Here is a 25,038-nt window from a genome sequence, read left to right as displayed (position 1 = left end):
TATAATTATATAATTACCTAAGCAAATTAAAAATATATTTTAAGATAAATAAATAAATAAATATATTATACAGAAAATATTATTGACGTTAAGATAGACCAACTCACATTGCTTCAAAAGACCTTGTCAGTCCGTTATGTATTTCCACCACGGATTGATTGAAACTTGTTTATTAACGAGCTGTTGTCACTCAGAGAGTTAAAAATGTAAATAAGTTGAAGTAACTTCCCTCGATGAGAGATTTTCTTTCAGCCGTTATAAGTGTTTTATCCTGGATTTAGTTTTTTCCGTTACCCCTCTCGTTTGAGTGCATTGAGAACATGGGCTCAAAGCAGAGGACAAGCGGAGTTAATGATTGAAACGTCACCTGGCAGCGCGAACGCCCATCGGTAAGCTCGGTAAACAGTCTCCTGACGCGGATGCAGTGTTGTTGTTGTGTGCTACACTTTGCACAAATACTCACTGGTGGAGCCAGGATTTTTTCATAGGGGTGGTCAGGCAAGGGCCAGCAAACAGTCTGGGGTGGCATATAAATCTAAATTATTTTAACATAATTAGTTTAAATAATGTATTGGACTGTTTTAGTACACAACTGAATACAGTTAATTAATTGTAATTGAGATAGTAGCCTAGAGAATTAAGAATCATGGAATACTGAATGAATTTGATCTGTTTTATTATTATTAGCTACTTACTACATCCAGGCATATTAATAAAGAGTAGGCTACACACACTATAGCTAAAGTTCAACTTGCTCAGTTAGCTTGGTTCTGGTTCTCAAAACCCCCAACATTGTTGCACCTTCATGGATGAGACAGGCAGATAACTACTGTAGTTCGAAGATTATTTAACCTTCATTGAATTTTATATAATCAATTAACTCTTCAACTTTCTATATTAGTTGTCAAAATAAAGAATCTAAACCGTATCATACCTAAATTAAAAAGGGGGGAAAACATCTCTTTTGAATCCTTATGTGCAAGAATGTGAACAAGGCGGAAGTAAACAGCACATAAATACCAGAATGTAAAATTAGTTATTTTATGGATTTAAAAATGATAATTTTTTGTTTTTCCTTTACAAACTAACGCGAAATTACCGCCTATCTTCTAGTAGCCTACAAATGCACAGTGCTCACATTTATTTGTACTTGAAAAAAATCACTTAGCCTATCAGTTTTGTGCCTTAAATTGTGATTTCACATGGCAGAATATTTTAGTGGAGACATAGCCTATGTGACGCACAACTAGGTTTCTCATTTGTAATGAAACGCATTGCAACTGCACATGAGCACAGAGAGTGACTGACTCACTGATTGACTGTGCTGCAGCAACTGCACATCCAATGGCGAAGGCGCCTCTGAACGCCTATAAAGCGAACCCGAATTCGCCATTATAGCAGGTTTAAATCGACTGAAGCGACAACTTGCAGTGTTACTACAGTGCGGCAGGCTATGCAATACTCGTTCCCTACTTATCTTTACAAATGTATCTTTTTAGTAGAATAAAGTATGTTGGTGAATGTTTTGCAGTGTAGTTAATTTTTGACATATTTCTGTTCAAACCATTAACGGATCCCCCCCCCAATGTTAAACTCATTCCTACGCCCCTGATGTAGCCTACACTACCAGTGGTCTAGCCTACACAAAAATTCAGATACGCAGAATTAGAAACATATCTGTTTTATATCAATATTCGAATCAATATTTTCAAACAATGTAAGTTTCATAAGACTGTATGAAATACTATGTAAAAAAGTAGTTTATATTTAATAGGTTACTCGATCAAAAGAGTTAATGCAACTACAAGCCAAGTATAGGCTACTTTGAATACTTAATTATACCTTTAAGTAGATCTCGATAAAAAGATTGAGTAGGCTACAAGTACAGGCCAAATATACTTGGACTTTTCTCTCAGTCAAGTACACTTAAATGTAATTTAAGTATATTTCTGAGAGGTACATAAAGTATATTTTTGATAAGTATATAAAATGTAGACTGAAAGTATACTTTCTTATTTTTAGTTTAAAAGAAGTATACTAATAGAACACTTGAATAAACTTGTTTTTCGTAAGGGTAGCCAATAATCATTTAAGCAATTTAAACAAAAAAAAACATGAACATGTGTCATTTTTTGTCCTGTAATATGTCATTTTTAAAACGCTTAACTTTTTTATTCAAATTAATTTAAAATTAAAGCCCTTTAATTCAAATTAATCAAAATAAAATAAAAATAAAATATAAAGTCAAATCAAATAAATTAAACATATAAAATATAATTATACAATTACCTAAGCAAATTAAAAATATATTTTAAGATAAATAAATAAATAAATATATTATACAGAAAATATTATTGACGTTAAGATAGACCAACTCACATTGCTTCATAAGACCTTGTCAGTCCGTTATGTATTTCCACCACGGATTGATTGAAACTTGTTTAGTAACGAGCTGTTGTCACTCAGAGAGTTAAAAATGTAAATAAGTTGAAGTAACTTCCCTCGATGAGAGATTTTCTTTCAGCCGTTATAAGTGTTTTATCCTGGATTTAGTTTTTTCCGTTACCCCTCTCGTTTGAGTGCATTGAGAACATGGGCTCAAAGCAGAGGACAAGCGGAGTTAATGATTGAAACGTCACCTGGCAGCGCGAACGCCCATCGGTAAGCTCGGTAAACAGTCTCCTGACGCGGATGCAGTGTTGTTGTTGTGTGCTACACTTTGCACAAATACTCACTGGCGGAGCCAGGATTTTTTCATAGGGGTGGTCAGGCAAGGGCCAGCAAACAGTCTGGGGTGGCATATAAATCAAAATTATTTTAACATAATAATTAGTTTAAATAATGTATTGGACTGTTTTAGTACACAACTGAATACAGTTAATTAATTGTAATTGAGATAGTAGCCTAGAGAATTAGGAATCATGGAATACTGAGTGAATTTGATCTTTTTTTATTATTATTAGCTACTTACTACATCCAGGCATATTAATAAAGAGTACACACACTATAGCTAAAGTTCAACTTGCTCAGTTAGCTTGGTTCTGGTTCTCAAAACCCCCAACATTGTTGCACCTTCATGGATGAGACAGGCAGATAACTACTGTAGTTCGAAGATTATTTAACCTTCATTGAATTTTATATAATCAATTAACTCTTCAACTTTCTATATTAGTTGTCAAAATAAAGATTCTAAACCGTTCTATCATACCTAAATTAAAACGGGGGGAAAACATCTCTTTTGAATCCTTATGTGCAAGAATGTGAACAAGGCGGAAGTAAACAGCACATAAATACCAGAATGTAAAATTAGTTATTTTATGGATTTAAAAATGATATTTTTTTGTTTTTCCTTTACAAATTAACGCAAAATTACCGCCTATCTTCTAGTAGCCTACAAATGCACAGTGCTCACATTTATTTGTACATTTTAAAAAAATCACATAGCCTATCAGTTTTGTGCCTTAAATTGTGATTTCACATGGCAGAATATTTTAGTGGAGACATAGCCTATGTGACGCATATAGCCTATAACAAATACATGCATGCATGCAGTTTTGACACACATTGTATCCCCTTTTTGATTATTTCATGAGTTAGCTAATTGACGACAGAATTACTGCTACAGCACGCCACATTGCGCGTGATGTGCAAGTAGCCTAGGCTACAGTACAACGGCTGTCAGGACAGGAAAGTTAGTTTTACTGACATTTGTTGACCTTACAACATCTCATCTTACCGCAGATAGCCTAACGTTACTGATTCAGGACAACGCGATTTTCTCCGCATTGTCACAAGCTTTCACACAGATCTTTCAAAATAAAAGTAGAATCAGAAAAAAAAGAGAATTACGTTGTTGTTTCTTTGACTTGACATATGCGACTCACTCAAAACGGTTTCGCAACCATCCAGTTAAGGAAAATCGAATTTAAATGTACTATGCTCCGATCACTGCTCAAGCTCATTCGGTACCCGTACATTTCCGCACTCGTTTGACTTGCGCCTGGCGCTTAGGTGAAGTTGGAGTGCGCGTCTGAAAAGTCTCACGTTTTTTGTGGTCTTAAAGCGACGGTTCTGTGTTTTAAAAACAAAATTGTTGTAAAATTAAGAGCGAGACAGAAACAGCAGTTGTGAGAGGGGTGGCCAAGCTTAAGCCAAGGGTGGTCATGGCCACCCCTGGCTCCGCCACTGCAAATACTTAACCAAGCAGGGGCCTGTTTCAGGAAGGAGGTTAAGTAAAAACTCTCAGTATGTTTAACCCTGAAATGAGGGAAACTCTGGGTTTTCCGTTTCAGAATGGGAGGTAGGCTATATCAAACCCGAGAAAGCAAATTAAGTCAAGCCCGTTTCTGAAAGAGAGGTAGGCTAACTTATAGACCTTATGCACCAGAGAAACGAGGGCGCCGCCATCTTTAGAATATTGTCTTTTAACTTCCGTTTTTGCGGTCGCTCTGTATATTTCTATGGCATCGCTGTCCAGCAGTAGCCTAATTAGCTGGTGAAGTTGATTTACTTATTGTAGAGTTAACGAAAGTTATCATGAGCATTGTAATGTTTAACATAAGCATTGTAAAGCATATGTCTTAACAAATGGACCTTGGAATTTTTTTAACGAGTCGTTCATTCATAACTACGCAAGATCGCTGTGAAAATACAGACCGGAAGTCAAAAGACAACGAGCTCAGCGCAGAAAAGAGGCGTGGCTAAATAAGGTCTATACTCAGAGTCAATTACCATGGTAACTTAGCCTACTCTGTGAACCTAACCTCGGGAGCAGGTTTTTTTGGAAGCGGTGTTTAAACACTTCATTCATTCTTTCTGTACATTTATTCATTGCTGTTTTTACCGCTGTTTTTTTTTTTAAAAATTAATAAGATGAAGTCTATATAACTCCTTAACTGGCAACTGAAAATACTGTAGATTAGAGTTACATAATGTAGATCTAAACAAATTCTACAGAATTCAACTGTGGCATTTACTGAAAATCACTGAAGTGTGTTCAGGCCCGCCGACAGGGGGGGACAAACGGGTCTGTTGTCCCGGGCCCATGGTAGTGGGGGGCCCAGAACTGGGCCCTCATTAAATGATGGAATAATTGTTAAAAAATAAATAAAATAGGCATATTTGTGGAAAAAATATCCAATATTTGAGTTACATAAAAACTTTTTATTTGTTTTCTTCCTAATTGTCCTTGAAATAGCCTAATGGCCAAGAACTCCCCCACCCCCAAAACAAAAATGGTTTGGCCACTGATCAAAATTTGATGTTGTCATTTGATTTGAAGTTCAATAGAAACGTTACGCTCAAAATGTCCGGTCAGCACAAGTCCGGTGCTCAGAAAAGAAATGAAAGGAGAAGAAGAGAAGAAGAAAATAGAGGCCTTCGAGATGTCCTAAACAAATATTTAAAAAAAGGTGGTGACGGTGAAGCTGGAACTAACGTTAGTAAAGTCAACGTAGAGCAAGGTAAGAAACAGCGCAGCCAACGTTTTTGAGTGTTGTCGAAGACCCGGTACTTCGGTACCAAGTCGGTACTATTTTTTTTTTAAACGTCACGCCACAGTACCAGGTTTTCTCAAACCCGGTACTTGATGCGCGTGCATGCCCGAAGCGCGTGCAGTTGCGTCCTCTTCATAAAAGTGCTGAGACATTGCGACCGGCGGTGCTGCTGATGTGGTAGCTGTAACTCCACTTGATAAGAAGGGAGGAAAGAGCCACACATGGAAATATTTTGGATATTAGCTCATAATAGCGACGCGGCGCGCTCGTTTTTACAGGCGCGCCTAAGTTCATTGTTGCATATAGCAACGACAGACGCCACGGGAGAGCACGCGCTCGTGGAAAGGAGAAAGCGGTGCGAACTGCGCTCTCCATGATGACGAGGAAGTATTAGCAAATAATTCATTGATTTCTAGCCCTTGCATTAGCTTTACTACTAGATATATTTATGGAGATGAGAAATAAAAAGCCGGCTGAAATGCGTCACTGTCATCATCGGTGAACATATAATGGGCCAGATCCGAGTCTATTTTTGCTGCGCTGCTCATGCTTAATTAAAAGTGAAAGCACACTTTTGATGGACAAAAAATAAATATGATTTCACACAAAAAGTGCCCAAAATGCACAGATTTTGCATGTCTGTGTTTTAACAAGAACTGTAGTAGGCTATGTCAGAAAAGAAAATGAAGTCATTTATAGAAAATGTACACATTTAAACGTGTTTTTATTATTCAGTTTGGGTAAAAGTATATGGTGTTTTATAAAAATAAAAAAAATCGTGGGGGGTGGGGGGCCATCTAAGATTATCTTGTCCCGGGCCGGGCCCAGTCAAGACTGTCAGCTGGCCTGAGTGTGTTCATCTGTGCACCAGAAGTTGACGGACCTTCCTCCTGCTGTTCTTCCTAGAGCTTTTAGATTCTCTGCCCGAGCCCGAACTTGATCGGGTGTGCGGCCGCAGCCCGCTGGTCAAATTGTAGCCTACAGCCTCTCCTCTAAACCAAGTGTGTCAGAGGTTACGGGTTCTAATCCGCACCCGTATAGTTCTTTTTTTCTCTCATCAAGACTGAATATGTTCATCAGTGGTTACAGTCTATATCAAGCATCAAGTTTGCATTAACTGCGTTTTATTTTGTGAATTCACCGGAATGACTCATAGACTGTAAAATGACTAGAGAGCAACAGCGATAGATTGAAGCGCGCGTCCGAGTGAAGACTGCGCGCGCAGCGCGCCACAAGAGAACACTGTATCCATGACAACCGATCGCCGCGGCTACGAGTGCTCATCTTGATAAAAACACACACACATTTTAGCGCTTGATCTCTTATTTAATAGCGAACTAAATGAATGCTCTGCTAGTTAACTGGGGATGTTTTATTTATTTGTATTAGTAGCCTACATCCGTGCCTCAATGTTTCAAAAAGTGGTGGGGGACAATGTAGATCCTGAGAAAATGTGGTGGCCTGGTGGGACACACTTCACTGAATCTAAACAAATCAATCTAACTATAGATGTGACCAGTAGTGGTGGCTTTCTTAATCTATTTAAAATAATTTTGCAAGGGTTCTTGTTTTGTTTTTGTTTTCACCAAAAAAATACCCCCCCCCTAGGCCGGTGGTCTACGAAATTTCCCGGTAGATTTTTTGGTCCCACTCCGCCCCTGCCCGTCACTATCCTCGGGCCGGGCCGGGACGGGCCTTTGATCGTGCACTCCCAACGCAAAAGAGTGCGGCGCGTGACTAGATTTGATGGCCGAGTGGCGAGTGCGAGTGCGGGCGGTAATGCACTCACTGTGTGTGCGGGTTGCGGGAGAATAAAACGATTCGCGGGACTCCCGCAAACTAGAAATATCTATGAATAAAAGATATAAAAACTAATACATTTTTATTCATCTGTTGCAGAAAAGCAACAAGAACAACTAAAACAAAATAGAAATGATGTACAGGCCGTTTATTTGTCATAGTTTCTGGTGTAGGCCTAGGCTATTGAGTAGGCTATAGCCTACTTAACTGCCTGGGGTTCTGTTGGGACAGGAGGCTCCAAAAGACAGATATTACCACCAGAATCTGTTGGGACCAACGAAAAACCAAACCCAAAGTGAAATAAATGGAAATGTCAAAAATACCCTATATAAAAAATAACACATATGTAGACCTTTTGCATTATGAAGGCCCTTGGATCTTCGGGAGTGACTGGCTCTGATGAAGTCCCTAGGAATTCCCTCAGCCAAAAATGCTGCTGCACTGCTGGACACTGGATGCTATTTAGTTATTTAATATGTAAAATGTTTGTAAAGTCAGGTAGCCTACACCCATTGATATGCTCAAGCCTTACCTGATTGAATTATGTTTTTATATTTCATTTTCAGCTAATGCCACATTCTTTTAATGACCTAGCCTAAATGAAAATTAAAATGAGGTTTAATAACATACTGTTCTTCCAGTTTCACCTCTGATATTATAACAGTTGGGTAAGTTACTCTAAAATAGTTTTTGATTACTAACTACAAATGACATCTTCAACAGTGTAATTAGATTATTGTAATAATTAATATCTCTAGAATGTATTGGTCTACTATTAGCCTACTAATTACTTTATAAATCCCATATCAACCTCAACCACTTGTACAATAAAAGGAGAGACAAGAAACTGTTAATGCTTTCAAATTAACAATATACAATTGCATGAATTATTCTTGAATTGACCAAAGACATTAACAGTAATAAAACAGTAATTTCTTTTTGTTTGGCGCTGTTGCCATGGTTACTCATAATATCTGTGCTCCATTGATAATGGCTTTTTATAGTTGTGGTGCACGCGCTTAACTCAGAGTCAGACAACTTAGAGTTGATTGAACTAACTAATTTCAGCTGATCTGTAACCGAAAACTCAAGAGTTTCCCATCTCAGGGTAAGTCAACTCAGAGTTCAAGTTTGAACTCAGAGTTGGTTGAACCTCCTTATTGAAACAGGCCCCAGGTGACTAACAATTTAGGCATGTTATCCTTTATTGCTTTGTACATGAAAATAACTAGTTAATAATATTAATGTAATAGTCAAGAAATTAGGAAAAGGTAAAGGTAGTAGGTAAAGTAATTGAGCACACTGGCAGTTTAAAAGACATTACTTGACTTCAACAGCGTTTGCATACGAAGGCCCTTCCTAAGGATATTTCCTGATTTCATAAAGGTCGAAAAAGGGATCTCAGAAGACAGGACTTGACATATTGCCTTCCCTTTTCAATATGTGAGCAAGGAGCTAAGAGTGACTAAACATGAATGACTCACCACAACCAGTCTATGGGAATAAAAAGTGCAGATCATTTAATGTTATGCTTGAGAGTTAATATTGCTTCCAATTGGCCCTACAATAAAATGTAGGCATAAAACACAGACAGGTTAAACAAAACACCCATTAAGTCCATGATAAATCACTAATAACAAAACAAACATTTCTGTCTGAATATGTGTGCTCACAATTAGGTGTTTTTTTGTGGCTAGCAGCTGGATCCACATAAATGGAGAAATGTACTGAGGGTAAACAAGCACATTAAATCCATGACAGGTGGGTGAGAATAGAACAGACAGTCAATACAATATCACCATGACAACCCATTACTTATTAATCAGGTCAAATATCAGTAGGAACATACCAATATGGTGACATCATAGTACTTATGAAACGATTCGAAAGGACATTCCCTTAAGTCATCATTTACTGACCATCATGTCATTCCAAATATAAAAAAAATAATAATAATTCAGAGAAAAGGTACAACATTTGGGCTGTATGAAAGAGGCTGCGTTTATTTGATCAAAATACATTAAAAACTATAATATTGTGAATTATTAAAGTAATAAATATACAGAACTGAGGAATTGTTTTCTATTTTAATATCTAAAGGTAATTCATTGGTAACGCAGAATTTGTGGCAGCCATTACTTCAGTCTTAAGTGTCACATGATCGTTCATTCTAATGCTGATTTGGTGCTAAATTACTATACAAACTATATCAAATATTATTGGTCCTCAAATATTAATGATAGTTCTTATTATCAATGTTGAAAACTGTTTCCGCTGCTTAATGTTTTTGTGGAACCAGTGATGCATTCTTTGATTAATATAGAATTTATTCATAAAGAACAGCATTTTAAAAAAAATCTAACTTATCCCAAACTTTTAAACGTGAGTGTATCAGATGGTTTCAACAAAAATATTTTCAGCATTGATCATAAAGTTTCTTGAGCACCAAATCAGCATTTTAGAATTATTTCTGAAAGATCAAGTGACACTGAAGACTAATGGCTGATGAATTCAAATATACAGAATAGAAAAAAGAAAACAATTATTTTAAATTGTAATATTATTTCACAATATAAAGGTTTTACTGTATATTCATCAAATTATAATAGAGCACTTAGTGAGCATAAAGAACCTCTTTCAAAAATATAACAAATGTATATTTTCAAAAACAGGCCACAGATCTGGGGCCTGTTTCAGAAAGGAGGTTAAGTGCAAACTCTGAGTTTGTTAACCCTGAAATGAGGGAAACTCTGGGTTTTCTGTTTCAGAATGGGAGGTAAGTCAAACCTGAGAAAGCAGGGTAAGTCAAGCCCGTTTCTGAAAGAGAGGTAACTTATAGAGTCAGTTACCATGGTAACTTACTCTGTGAACCTAACCTGGTCGGGAGCAGGTTTACTTCCGTAAACCCAGAGTTTATTTCGGTCTCCTCCCCTTTTTTAAAGAAGAAGCGGTGTTTAAACACCTCATTCATTCTTTCGGTACATTTATTCATTGCTGTTTTTTTCCCCAATTTTTTTATAAGATGAAGTCTATATAACTTCTTAACTGGCAACTGAAAATACAGTAGATTAGAGTTACATCATGTAGTTCTAAACAAATTCTACAGAATTAAACTGTAGCATTCACTGAAAATCACTGAACTGTGTTCATCTGTGCACCAGAAGTTGATGGACCTTCCTCCTACTGTTCTTCCACACTCTGGGGACGGGGGAGAGATAAGAATATCCGTTTATACTTAGATATAAACTTAGATTCTATAGGCTACTCCACATAAATAATGTGAAGAAATGTGAATGTGTAGATTGTTTGATGTGTAGACACATAATATTAACATTTCCTCTGTAGGCCTCTCTGTTGCAACAGAAGCTGTTTCTTAATCCCCCATCGTCCTGTGAAGATGAGCATTTGGTTGAGCACATTTTATAATACTATTTGTCATAATTTCTGGTGTATTGACTAGGCTACTTACAACTGTCTGGGGTTCTGTTGGGACAGGAGGCTCCAAAAGACAGATATTACCATCAGAATCTGTTGGGAGCAACAAAAAACCCAACCCAAAGTGAAATATATGGAAATATCAAAAACAGCCTATATAAAAAATAACACGTATTGTTATTATCACAATCACATACATCTCTTACATTTTATGAAGGCACTTGAATCTTCGGGAGTGACTGGCTCTGATGAAGTCCCTCCAGGAATTCCCTCAGCCATTGGCCTTCCAGCATTCAGGCTCAGGGCCATCTCCATCTCCTCTGCATCTCCATCTCCTCTGCATCTCCATCTTCATCTCCTCTGCATCTCCATCTCCTCTGCATCTCCATCTCCCCTGCATCTCCATCTCCTCTGCATCTCCATCTCCTCTGCATCTCCATCTTCATCTTCATCTCCTCTGCATCTCCATCTCCATCTCCTCTGCATCTCCATCTCCTCTGCATCTCCATCTCCTCTGCATCTGCATCTCCATCTCCTCTGCATCTGCATCTCCATCTCCTCTGCATCTGCATCTGCATCGCCATCTCCTCTGCATCTCCATCTCCTCTGCATCTCCATCTCCTCTGCATCTCCATCTCCATCTCCTCTGCATCTCCATCTCCTCTGCATCTCCATCTCCTCTGCATCTGCATCTCCTCTGCATCTGTATCTTCATCTCCTCTGCATCTCCATCTCCTCTGCATCTCCATCTCCATCTCCTCTGCATCTCCATCTCCTCTGCATCTCCATCTCCTCTGCATCTCCATCTCCTTCTCCTCTGCATCTGCATCTCCTCTGCATCTCCATCTCCATCTCCTCTGTATCTCCATCTCCATCTCCTCTGCATCTCCATCTCCATCTCCTCTGCATCTCCATCTCCTCTGCATCTCCATCTCCTCTGCATCTCCATCTCCTCTGCATCTCCTTCTCCATCTCCTCCGCATCTCCTTCTCCATCTCCTCTGCATCTCCATCTCCATCTCCTCTGCATCTCCATCTCCATCTCCTCTGCATCTGCATCTCCATCTCCTCTGCATCTGCATCTCCATCTCCTCTGCATCTGCATCTCCATCTCCTCTGCATCTCCATCTCCTCTGCATCTCCATCTCCATCTCCTCTGCATCTCCATCTCCATCTCCTCTGCATCTCCATCTCCTCTGCATCTGCATCTCCTCTGCATCTGTATCTTCATCTCCTCTGCATCTCCATCTCCTCTGCAGCTCCATCTCCATCTCCTCTGCATCTCCATCTCCTCTGCATCTCCATCTCCTTCTCCTCTGCATCTGCATCTCCTCTGCATCTCCATCTCCATCTCCTCTGTATCTCCATCTCCATCTCCTCTGCATCTCCATCTCCATCTCCATCTCCTCTGCATCTCCATCTCCTCTGCATCTCCATCTCCTCTGCATCTCCATCTCCATCTCCTCTGCATCTCCATCTCCTCTGCATCTCCATCTCCTCTGCATCTCCATCTCCTCTGCATCTCCATCTCCATCTCCTCTGCATCTCCATCTCCTCTGCATCTCCATCTCCTCTGCATCTCCATCTCCTCTGCATCTCCATCTTCATCTTCATCTTCATCTCCTCTGCATCTCCATCTCCATCTCCATCTCCTCTGCATCTCCATCTCCTCTCCATCTCCATCTCCTCTGCATCTCCATCTCCATCTCCTCTGCATCTGCATCTCCATCTCCTCTGCATCTGCATCTCCATCTACTCTGCATCTCCATCTCCATCTCCATCTCCTCTGCATCTCCATCTCCATCTCCTCTGCATCTGCATCTCCATCTCCTCTGCATCTCCATCTCCTCTGCATCTCCATCTCCTCTGCATCTCCATCTCCATCTCCTCTGCATCTCCATCTCCATCTCCATCTCCTCTGCATCTCCATCTCCATCTCCTCTGCATCTCCATCTCCTCTGCATCTCCATCTCCTCTGCATCTCCATCTCCTCTGCATCTCCATCTAAATCTCCTCTACATCTGCATCTCCTTCTCCTCTGCATCTCCATCTCCATCTCCTCTGCATCTCCATCTCCATCTCCTCTGTATCTCCATCTCCATCTCCTCTGCATCTCCATCTCCATCTCCTCTCCATCTCCATCTCCTCTGCATCTCCATCTCCATCTCCTCTGCATCTCCATCTCCTCTGCATCTCCATCTCCTCTGCATCTCCATCTCTGCATCTCCATCTCCTCTGCATCTCCATCTCCTCTGCATCTCCTCTGCACCTCCATCTCCTCTGCATCTCCATCTCCTCTGCATCTCCATCTCCTCTGCATCTCCATCTCCTCTGCATCTCCTCTGCATCTCCATCTCCATCTCCTCTGCATCTCCATCTCCTCTGCATCTCCATCTCCTCTGCATCTCCATCTCCTCTGCATCTCCATCTCCTCTGCATCTCCATCTCCTCTGCATCTCCATCTCCTCTGCATCTCCATCTCCATCTCCTCTGCATCTCCATCTCCTCTGCATCTCCATCTCTGCATCTCCATCTCCTCTGCATCTCCTTCTCCTCTGCATCTCCATCTCCTCTGCATCTCCATCTCCTCTGCATCTCCATCTCCACTGCATCTTCATCTCCTCTGCATCTTCATCTTCATCTCCTCTGCATCTCCATCTCCTCTGCATCTCCATCTCCTCTGCATCTCCATCTTCATCTTCATCTCCTCTGCATCTCCATCTTCATCTCCTCTGCATCTCCATCTCCATCTCCTCTGCATCTCCATCTCCTCTGCATCTGCATCTCCATCTCCTCTGCATCTGCATCTCCATCTCCTCTGCATCTCCATCTCCTCTGCATCTGCATCTCCATCTCCTCTGCATCTCCATCTCCTCTGCATCTCCATCTCCTCTGCATCTGCATCTCCATCTCCTCTGCATCTCCATCTCCTCTGCATCTCCATCTCCTCTGCATCTCCATCTCCTCTGCATCTCCATCTCCTCTGCATCTCCATCTCCTCTGCATCTCCATCTACATCTCCTCTGCATCTCCATCTCCTCTGCATCTCCATCTAAATCTCCTCTGCATCTCCATCTAAATCTCCTCTGCATCTCCATCTCCTCTGCATCTCCATCTCCTCTGCATCTCCATCTAAATCTCCTCTGCATCTCCATCTAAATCTCCTCTGCATCTCCATCTCCATCTCCTCTGCATCTCCATCTCCTCTGCATCTCCATCTCCTCTGCATCTCCATCTCCTCTGCATCTCCTTCTCCATCTCCTCTGCATCTCCATCTCCATCTCCTCTGCATCTCCATCTCCATCTCCTCTGCATCTCCATCTCCTCTGTATCTCCATCTCCATCTCCTCTGCATCTCCATCTCCATCTCCTCTCCATCTCCATCTCCATCTCCTCTGCATCTCCATCTCCATCTCCTCTGCATCTCCATCTCCTCTGCATCTCCATCTCCTCTGCATCTCCATCTCTGCATCTCCATCTCCTCTGCATCTCCTCTGCACCTCCATCTCCTCTGCATCTCCATCTCCATCTCCTCTGCATCTCCATCTCCTCTGCATCTCCATCTCTGCATCTCCATCTCCTCTGCATCTCCATCTCCTCTGCATCTCCTCTGCACCTCCATCTCCTCTGCATCTCCATCTCCATCTCCTCTGCATCTCCATCTCCTCTGCATCTCCATCTGCATCTCCTCTGCATCTCCATCTCCATCTCCTCTGCATCTCCATCTCCTCTGCATCTCCATCTCCTCTGCATCTCCATCTCCATCTCCTCTGCATCTCCATCTCCTCTGCATCTCCATCTCCTCTGCATCTCCATCTCCATCTTCTCTGCATCTCCATCTCCTCTGCATCTCCATCTCTGCATCTCCATCTCCTCGGCATCTCCTTCTCCTCTGCATCTCCATCTCCTCTGCATCTCCATCTCCTCTGCATCTCCATCTCCACTGCATCTTCATCTCCTCTGCATCTTCATCTTCATCTCCTCTGCATCTCCATCTCCTCTGCATCTCCATCTCCCCTGCATCTCCATCTCCTCTGCATCTCCATCTTCATCTTCATCTCCTCTGCATCTCCATCTTCATCTCCTCTGCATCTCCATCTCCATCTCCTCTGCATCTCCATCTCCTCTGCATCTGCATCTCCATCTCCTCTGCATCTGCATCTCCTCTGCATCTCCATCTCCATCTCCTCTGCATCTCCATCTCCTCTGCATCTGCATCTCCATCTCCTCTGCATCTCCATCTCCATCTCCTCTGCATCTCCATCTCCTCTGCATCTCCATCTCCTCTGCATCTGCATCTCCATCTCCTCTGCATCTCCATCTCCATCTCCTCTGCATCTCCATCTCCATCTCCTCTGCATCTCCATCTCCTCTGCATCTCCATCTCCTCTGCATCTCCATCTCCTCTGCATCTCCATCTACATCTCCTCTGCATCTCCATCTCCTCTGCATCTCCATCTAAATCTCCTCTGCATCTCCATCTAAATCTCCTCTGCATCTCCATCTCCTCTGCATCTCCATCTCCTCTGCATCTCCATCTAAATCTCCTCTGCATCTCCATCTAAATCTCCTCTGCATCTCCATCTCCATCTCCTCTGCATCTCCATCTCCTCTGCATCTCCATCTCCTCTGCATCTCCTTCTCCATCTCCTCTGCATCTCCATCTCCATCTCCTCTGCATCTCCATCTCCATCTCCTCTGCATCTCCATCTCCTCTGCATCTCCATCTCCTCTGCATCTCCATCTCCATCTCCTCTGCATCTCCATCTCCTCTGCATCTCCATCTCCTCTGCATCTCCATCTCCTCTGCATCTCCATCTCCTCTGCATCTCCATCTCCATCTCCTCTGCATCTCCATCTCCTCTGCAACTCCATCTCTGCATCTCCATCTCCTCTGCATCTCCATCTCTGCATCTCCATCTCTGCATCTCCATCTCCTCTGCATCTCCATCTCCTCTGCATCTCGATCTCCCCTGCATCTCCATCTCCTCTGCATCTCCATCTCCTCTGCATCTCCATCTCCATCTCCTCTGCAACTCCATCTCTGCATCTCCATCTCCTCTGCATCTCCATCTCCTCTGAATCTCCATCTCCTCTGCAACTCCATCTCTGCATCTCCATCTCCTCTGCAACTCCATCTCTGCATCTGCATCTCCATCTTTGCAAACCTCTTCCTTCTTTCTGTTGGCTGAGTAGAAGTCAAATGAGAATGAACATTTAATCGTGTTAAAGGTTGTATCAGTGATTTCTGGCCCAAAAATAAATGTCTAATCTTTCCTAACGATCAGCTAGCTGCCCGCCCCATAAGCATGCCGTCCAAAAACCGCGTCTCTGTGGGCAGCCTAGGCTCTGAGATCGACACACAAAAACAAATGGGTACAACCACCACTCAAAGCCAAAATAAACAGTGTTCCAACCAATCACTGACAGGGGCGGGTGTTGCTCCGATTTCGCGTCCAGCCGTGCACGAGCGCAAAACCTCACAACACCCGCCCCTGTCAGTGATTGGTTGGAACACTTTATTTTGGTTTTGAGTGGTGGTTGTACACATTTGTTTTTGTGTGCAGATCTCAGAGCCTAGGCTGCCCACAGAGACGCGGTTTTTGGACAGCATGCTTATGCGGCGGGCAGCTAGCGGATCGTTAGGAAAAATTAGACATTTATTTTTGGGCCTGAAATCACTGATACAACCTTTAATTAGACCCATGTCAAAAATGCTGCTGCACTGCAAGACACTGGATGCTATTTAGTTATTTAATATGTCAAATGTTTGTAAAGTCAAGTAGCCTACATCCATGATATTCTCAAGCCTTTGCTGACTGAATTATGTTTTTATATTTCATTTTTTCAGCTGCTATTTTCTTTTAATGCCTGCAGGATTGCACCTACATGAAAATTAAAATTAGGTTGAATAACATACTGTGCTTCTAGTTTCACCTCTGATATTATAACAGTTGGGTAAGTTACTCTAAAATAGTTATTAATTACTAACTACAAATGACATCTTCAACAGTGTAATTAGATTAATGTAATAATTACTATCTCTAGAAAGCATTGGTCTACTTATTGCTAATTACTTTATAAATTCCATATCAACCTCAACCACTTGAACAATACAAAAAGAGACAATAAACTGCACTTTTAATGCTTTCAAATTAACAATATACAATTGCATGAATTATTCTTGAATTGACCAAAGTGTGCAGAGAGAGAAGGTTACATTAAAAATATACCTTTAAAAAATGTTATGTTAAATCCATTGTTGTTTTAAACAGAATTGTTCAATATATGCAGTATTTAATGCAATGACATCATATTTTACTTTATATTACAGTAATCCCTTTAAATTACAGTATTTAGATTAGTTGGTAATTACACCCAACACTGTATAACAGTAGCCTAATTAAAATGTAAACTGTTGTGGCAAAAATTCATCTCAAACAAACATCACTGCGTAAGAGACACTCAGAGTCAAATTATATAAAATAGAAGTATTTATTCTTGCAAGAATAGGAGCAGTCTAATACACAGTTGTTACCCTGTGCAGAAGAGTGACACACCCCCAGACAGACTGAACTAGCTTTTATCTTAGTTTCAAGGCCTTCTTCCCCCCAGAGCCTTCCTCCCAGTAGTTTTCCATAGACATCACTAGTTGGCCCACTAAGCTCCCCTGCACCAAATGGCCTTCTGACATCTAGGTCAGAGGTCCTTGTTCGTCTGTTCTCTGGAGTGTCTCCCCCTTCTGCCTCCCCAGGTACATAAACAGAATCTTCTCTCACTACAAGTGAGAGACACACATGTGACATTATTTGAATCATCTATATTTTACTAAAGATCAATGAATATCATTAAAATTGCCACCACAACTCCTCACTTTTTATCATTATGATTACCCATAATCACAATAATAAACAATAAGACAAATTTTAAGTCATATCATCACACTTATACTCTTCATCTCTGGTTTTCACTGACCACTCTCTTAAACATTTGTGAAATAACATTTGGAAAAGTAAAAAGCTTAGGCTGTTTTTGTGGGGATAGTCCCTTAAGTATTAGCAAGCAAGTAAAGACTTTATCTGCAGCCGGGCTGAATGAATAAGCACTGTTATTGCACTCCCGACCTAGGTCGGACCCTCAGTCACCTCAGTATAAACAAGAAATAGTGTATAGTTTAAGTAGGAAACACATCAATTTAACACATGTCACAGTAGCTCCCACTACTTGGATCATCATATTTTGTTCATCCAATTGAACAGACTCCCAGCTTTAACCAGTCTCTGTACTGAGCTGGAAACACACTATAATGCATGGTAAACATAACAATATTGATAATCCTATCGCTGAAATTGGTAGTACAGTACCCCCAACCCCCCAAAGATTAACCAATCTTATCCATTTACCATCAGTCCACGCCCATTTCCATACATCGCCTCCATTTTCCTAACCATATTTTCTTAACTTTTAACTCGATTCAGCCAATGGTTTTACTTAGTAAGCTCTATTTAACACCATATTTAATAAAATCTATCCAGAAAAGGTTTTATATTTTTTTATCCATTCTTTTAACCAATGTAGTTGTTCAAAATTAACTCTAATATTTCCATTACGGACACAATCAATATATTTTCTACATTTACAATCAAATCAATACCTAGTTTGATTCAATCAAACAAAATCATCACAAAAACAGATTCTTCTGTTAAACTTAAACCATCAGTTGTGTTGATCATCTCGTTCGCCCCACGGACGTTCCGTGTTCTTTTACCTTTAACTTTTAATTCAAACATGCTGTGGTTCTACTTAATAAGCTTCAACAATTATCCCTATAATTTACATTAATTAATAGATCTTCTCTTCCCAAAAACATTTTCCTTAAATATTTCCTAATGAATAAGTAACCAATCAAATCTTTTGATCTAGTGTATATCAATACTAAGCCCTATTTTGATTTAATCGAATCAAATCCTCAAAATAATCACAAAACCACATTCTTAAACCATTAGTTGGTTCACATCCTCCTCCAGGCGTGTTGATTATCTCGTTCGCCCCATGGACTATGGGATGGTTGTGGCCTGTTGGTGTAGGTGAGAGGCTTGGACCCAGGTGTCACACTCTCCAACCATTTTCTGATCCTTATAAGGTTTTCCCTTAAATCACGACCGCACCCCCACTGGAGTGAACTGTCACCTGTGAATGGAGACCTTAAGTATTTTGTTAGTGACCGCTTGACCGCTCCCCTTTGGATGTGACCTGTGGAATCAACAACCTGAAACATTATCTCCGGATAATTTCTTGCTCACTTAATAGCACTCGGGGTCCTTTTACCCTGAAAAACACTCAACCCCTGTCCTCATGTCCACACAATATTTATACATTTGGAACAGAATTAGTTCTGTTTGATCCAATCCTTCCTGACATTCTGTAAAAGGAAAATTTTAAGTTATGCGCTGCGCAGGTGTAGCACCTTTCTGCCACTCTAATAACCCAGGCCAGGACAGTTAGCCAAATTCATCCATAACCATTATTTTAGTGGGCACATTTTGCCCTGTCTCCCAATCCTGCATGCTCTCTGTAAAGAGAAACAGATTTCGAGGTTATTGTCAGATAGTAAAGTACGTAGTTTCTTTTGTCTACTGTTCTCCCGTGGCCTTCGATGCCCTGGCGTTTCCTGTTGAAACAATCTTTGTTATTGGTGTGTGCGGCACACTCACAGACATCCATTTTGTTAGGCAGAAAAAATGGCTTCTTTCAGGGCTTTTATCAAATTACCCCTAGTGTTCTCCCAACATTTATTCAGCAAATGTGAACCCCTTAATAAACCATATTTGGCAATTGTTATACCATCTCCCTCTTGATGCACGACACAACTCGAGCATCAATTTAACATAACATTTAACATAGTGTTTTTTATAAAGTTTGCCATCAACACTAACCCAAACGTTGTCCTTCAGACAAATTTCCTCCAGACATCTTTCTCTGCCTCTGAAACAAAAATATTACATTCTTAACTTAAAGCCACAATCTCATCTTCTTATCGAAGTATTTGAAAGGCAACGGCCCTCAGTCTCACAGCGTATTCTGCTTTTCAGGCCTGTTGTTTGGTCTCTCAAGTCAGTCATCTACAAACATTTCCAAAGTCATCAATTTTCCCTATCAGGTTCGGTCGTGCTGTGCAGACTTGGTCAATGTCAGTCAATCATTTCTCCCCCTTTGTTCACAATAATCATAAATGTGAGGGGCTCTCTTGATAATTTCATGTTGACTTAGCCAATATGTCACTTTCTTGTTTCCCTCAAATCTACAACATTTTCATTTATCTCAGCCCATGCCAGATGGTGATCTACAACTACACAATTCCAATTTACTGATCTTCAAATCTACATTATGTATGACAAAAATATTACTACCAGACAGAGCTTGATGGCCAATCAACTTAAAGCTTGTCCCATGTTCTGTATTGTCTATTCATCAGAATTATCAGCTTCTTTAAAATTTGTCATTTGCCTTAACCCATCTGTAATGATAAACTCATTCCAGAGGTTAATGACGCAATATACACACCATTCAGGCGGAATATTAGTGCCCCAAACTAATACATACAAGACATAGAGTGCAGTCACCATCACACACACTCATATTAGACACATATTTTAACTGTTAATTTTTAATGTTCGCTTTTCATTATATCATCTCTAAAAAGATTTAAATTTTAAGTAAGATTTTAAACTTCACATTTTACTGTAGCTTTTACCTAATTTTACATGGTCTCTTAACCAGTTACAAAGCATGTCTGTTCATTATTCATTTCATCTTAGAATAGTCAGCTGGGTTGTTTTGTTTCATTATCATTATTTTGCTTCAGCTTGCTCTAGCAGGCAGATAACAGAAAGACAGACACAGTTACCATCCCTTCCTCCAACTCAGGCAGTCTCTCTCACTATAACAAATAATTTTTCCACCAGCCTCCTAAGGCTGTAACTTAGACAAAATTTGTATTCATTACAATAACCTTTGACCATTCACCTTTGTCATCCAGACTTTCCTTAAATCAAAATCTGTCTTCATCTTTAGCCACCACCATGTCTAACGACCTTCAAGAGTTAAAACTATGTCATAGACCTATTAGTTCAAAATCAACACTATGATTTTCCTTGCCCATAAGGCAAACCAGTACATAAAAAGTTTTGCTACTGTCTCCATAACAACTAATGGGAATCACTTCATGGCCTCAGCTGGCTCTTGAAAGCCCACTCCTGTTAGCCCTTTATCTATAATCTCCATCAGGGTGTTTTCCCCTGGCATATTTGCAGACGCTTGTCACAATAAAAAAACAAGCCATACAACTAATGCGGTTTCTTCCGGTGAGTGATATATATAGAGGAGCTTTGCTTTATTGGGCAGACATGCCGTGACTCGTCACCGCGTCATCTCCCCTTAACGGCATAAGGACGCTGCTGGCCTCACAGCTCCTGCTCAACCCTCATACCTGTCTCACATAACACACCTCCATTCAGGAGATGCCCAATGACTTTACGTGATCCACTCTGGCTTAGGTTGCCCCCTGTCTGGCCAAAGAAGGTCTTACCCGTCATCGAGATGGTCACTCGTGCCCACTGGTGACCGCTCTTTCCAATCACACAATCAGTTCTCTTCAACAGACCTCAGCTGTTTTCTGGAGCTTAGGAAAGGCACGTTCAAGAGTCACCAGGGCCATTCGGATTGCCTAATAGTGTTCACACAGGGAGACAGGTCAATAACAACAGTATTTAATCACTTAAATCCATTAACTATCTTAAAAGCAGAAACCTAGCTGCTTAGATTATACTCAGTGAATTTAGATCACAACCGTACATTCAGTGTACTTCATCTGTAGCCGGAGCCATCGGTCCTGAATGGTGGAGACTAAATGAGACAAAGTTGTTACTGGTCCTAAAATACGCTAATCAAAATGTCACCTCTATCGTTTAAGGTCTGTATTATTATTTTAAAGACTTCTTTAAAGTCATTCAGTTTTACATTTAAAACATTTACAAATACAAATTGCCCTCTGAACGGCAATGATTTCTTTTAACCTCTCCATGTCTATGATTTTCAACTGAAACACTGTGCTTTACTATCAATAACTTATTTTCACTTATGACACAGGCTCAGATAACAGCTTTTATCTGACATTTAATGAGAGAGACTCTGAGGCATCCAGGACTGGTACACTGCATTTTCATAAAACTTTTAACATCAGACTTTATCTACCATATTTTAACTCTAGCCCAGCTTAAGGCATCTTTGCCAGAAATTACATGTGTTTCAAATAAACATATTATTTATATTTGTCTTTTGCCCACCTCAGGGAATTTAGACATTACAAATTTCCACTCAGATTGAGTCTCTGTCGCACTGGCAGTTTCAGGCACAGCACACATCAGATTTAGATAAGCGAACTGTTTCATTACAGCCAATAGCAGACTTATCTTTTGGAAGCAAAACATCAGCTTCTAGTTCTTTCATGGTCAACTTTTCAAGCTGTTTGTTTAATCAGATGCCTTTCAACACATTTTACATTTAGCAACTGTTAATTCAGTAGCCTACTACTTCTGCTTATTTGTTCTTACATAAAAATAATTATTCTAGTTCTCAATAACGTTTCACATTTCTCAATCTCAATTACCATAGTTTAATATTTGACTTAAATTTTCCTAGGAGTTTATCAATCTCCAATCGGGATTCACACTAACCTTTACGAGGCTATCACACTCTGCTTATGATACATTTTGATACACATACATCTTTTGCAGTTATTTTCCATGAGATTAGTCTCTCTATATAACCTAAACTCTTTTTTAAAATGTTTAGTTAACACACAATCATCCTTTTAGTTACTTTTATATATTGTATCACATTTGTTGGAGTCATTATCTGTAATTTTACCTCACCCTGTATTCATCAGTTCACTTATAAAAATTACTATTATAGATCTTTTCTTCAAAAGGATTCACTTTAAGACTTCAATCTTTTGACCTTGTTTTTATCTCTTACTCTTTCTCAGACGAAAACTTTAATATCGTTATATAAACACTGATCTATTTTCAACCCCACATTATTATCAGAAATGTGTCACGTGTTAAATGGTCCTGCTGACCACAATCAAGACACTCTGTCATCTGGTTGGTTCGTGTGTCAGCCTCAACTACAGCATCAGACACCTTGCAGTTTGATCACTGTGAGCTTCCAAAGGGCTTCAACTTAACTGCACACCCTTGAAGCAGTGTGTGTCCCATTCAGGAATGTAAACAGACCCACTGATAAGTAGTTCTCTGTATTCCTTTGACCATCCACCAATGGCGGATTCAATCACAATAGCCAACTCATACTCTTCATCATTATTATTGGCAGAACATAATTTCATGAGCAGCACAGAGAATGCTCAAAATATTCGAATTTGTTTTCTGTCTTTACCTTACTAATTTGGTATTATCATCAACAACACTAATTACAAGTACTGTTGCTGTTATCCCAGCTTATCTTTTACAAAACATCATCTGCAAATCTCTTCAAAATGAGATCTTCAGAGCAGAGCTGTTTACAGCATTTGCTCTCTTCTGTCTCACTATTTATTTATTTATTTATTTTCCCAGACTGTTCAGTTACTCTTCATAAAGTGTAACAATTTGTACATCATTATTTTCATTACAACTGGTTTGAAGCCTTTTCCCTTCCATCACATGGTCAGTCTGCAGATTCAACTTAATATTATCATTATTGTCTCAGTCTTATCTCTACTGTTTCTCCAAAACAGATTATATTACTCAGTCCGTAAATTACACAGACAACCATTATAGCTACTTGCTTCAATACCCTTATTTTCTTAACATTAATAAAATAAAGCAGATATATCAATCATTATTTTATCAAAATCTAGAATTGTTCCCCATTCTGCTTAAAACATTCTTCATATCATGTTAATCCCTGTCAATCATACAATGCCTTATTTTATTCTAAAACTTTTCATATCATTTAAACAGTTAATTTGACTTCCATAAATTCTGTCAGACCATGTCTATTTTCATCACATATAGTTTTCTACTATATTCCTTCTCAATCTTTCCCTACATGTCAGTTCCTTCTGCATCCTCTGTTCTACATGCTAATTCTTTCTTTTCTCTACATGCCAGTTCCTTCATTATCTAACCAGTACATGATTGTTTGCTAACAATCCCCACACACATATCTCACACACCAACCTTTTTGTTTTTCACTTCCCTCTTCCATCAAGTCTCTCACTTACAGTTCCCTCTATTTCACACAGACAGCCTTATTGCTGCTTGCTACTTCAATCCTTATCATGTAAATTTAAGTTCTCAGACATCTAATGTCATGCATCCATTTACTGGATGAAGAAGTAAAAACTTTATTTCTCCTGGCAGTTCGACTTTTTTATCTGCCTAATCACACATGTTGAATGCAGCCATAACTACCTTTTTTGTTTCTCACTGCCCTGTTCAACTGATTCTCGCACTACTTTCAGTCTAGTTGTGCTCAGTGTTCCCTCCCTTGGGAAATAATGGTATTTTCTCAGTTTTTTCAATATCTAAAACATAAATTTTCCCCCATAATTTTCTCATTTGATAGAAAAACCGGTGTATCAAATTTTGCATGCTTACCTTGAGACTTCCCCATATTGGCTGCTTCTCTGTTCTCTGTGGATTTCTCTTCAACGCGCGTTTTCCTGATCTGTTAGGCGTCCCCAACAGACCCGATTTTTTCTTTTAACCCAAATCGGTCGGGTTGCACTATTAGTGCCCTCCTAATTAAGGTTTACCAAAAACTGTTCTGGTTCCCCCTAATTAGCCTCAGTACCTAAAAATAATTTGCTCCGTCGTGGAACAACTAATTTTCAGGGTACCTATCTGTTTGAAATCTCTTGATCTGTTACAGTTCTCACTTAATCCCAGATTATTTATCTGCTTGAAATTTCTTGTTCTGTTACAGACCTCAATTAATCTCAGATCATTTTCCCTCGTATCTGTTTGAAATTTCTTGATCTATATAGATCTCAATTAATCTCAGATTACGTACCACAGAAACAGCCTTCAGCCAATATGGTTCACTCACATTTCATACCCGAAACAAAATACTTTTCCCCAAAAGAAAATATTTTAGACGTCTCTTACCAGAGATATGTTGGTTGCCACGGGTTCGCTTTCTTTTGATTCCAGTGGAGTTTCTCTTGGCCCTGATAGCGGTCGGCCCCTCTCTCTGAAATTTACGAGGTAGAGCTGGAACTGCTCAGTCCAGGTGGCCAAACACCG

The 25,038-nt window shown here is 40.0% G+C and overlaps 1 protein-coding gene across 4 annotated transcripts in view; it reads right to left on the bottom strand.

The window, feature by feature from the left end:
• LOC143746962 (solute carrier family 35 member D3) overlaps positions 1–25,038 on the bottom strand; it is a 347,105-nt gene that overhangs the window by 6,000 nt on the left and 316,067 nt on the right. The window contains exon 1 of one of the 4 annotated variants that reach the window (XR_013206642.1): positions 2,380–2,707. The exons of 1 other annotated variant lie outside the window; for it this stretch is intronic. The gene's annotated coding sequence lies outside the window, so the exon portion shown is untranslated. Of the gene's footprint in view, positions 1–107; positions 431–2,379; positions 2,708–25,038 lie in introns of those variants that run through there. 2 more of the 4 variants (XM_077239291.1, XM_077239293.1) reach the window with 2 other exon arrangements.

This window comes from Siphateles boraxobius, unplaced genomic scaffold (assembly GCF_051911475.1).
Source record: "Siphateles boraxobius isolate OS27281-9 unplaced genomic scaffold, OSU_SipBor_1 22, whole genome shotgun sequence".
Taxonomy (NCBI): domain Eukaryota; kingdom Metazoa; phylum Chordata; class Actinopteri; order Cypriniformes; family Leuciscidae; genus Siphateles; species Siphateles boraxobius.
The sequence above is the reverse complement of the archived record's forward strand: the minus strand, read 5'-3'. Positions and strand labels throughout refer to the sequence as shown.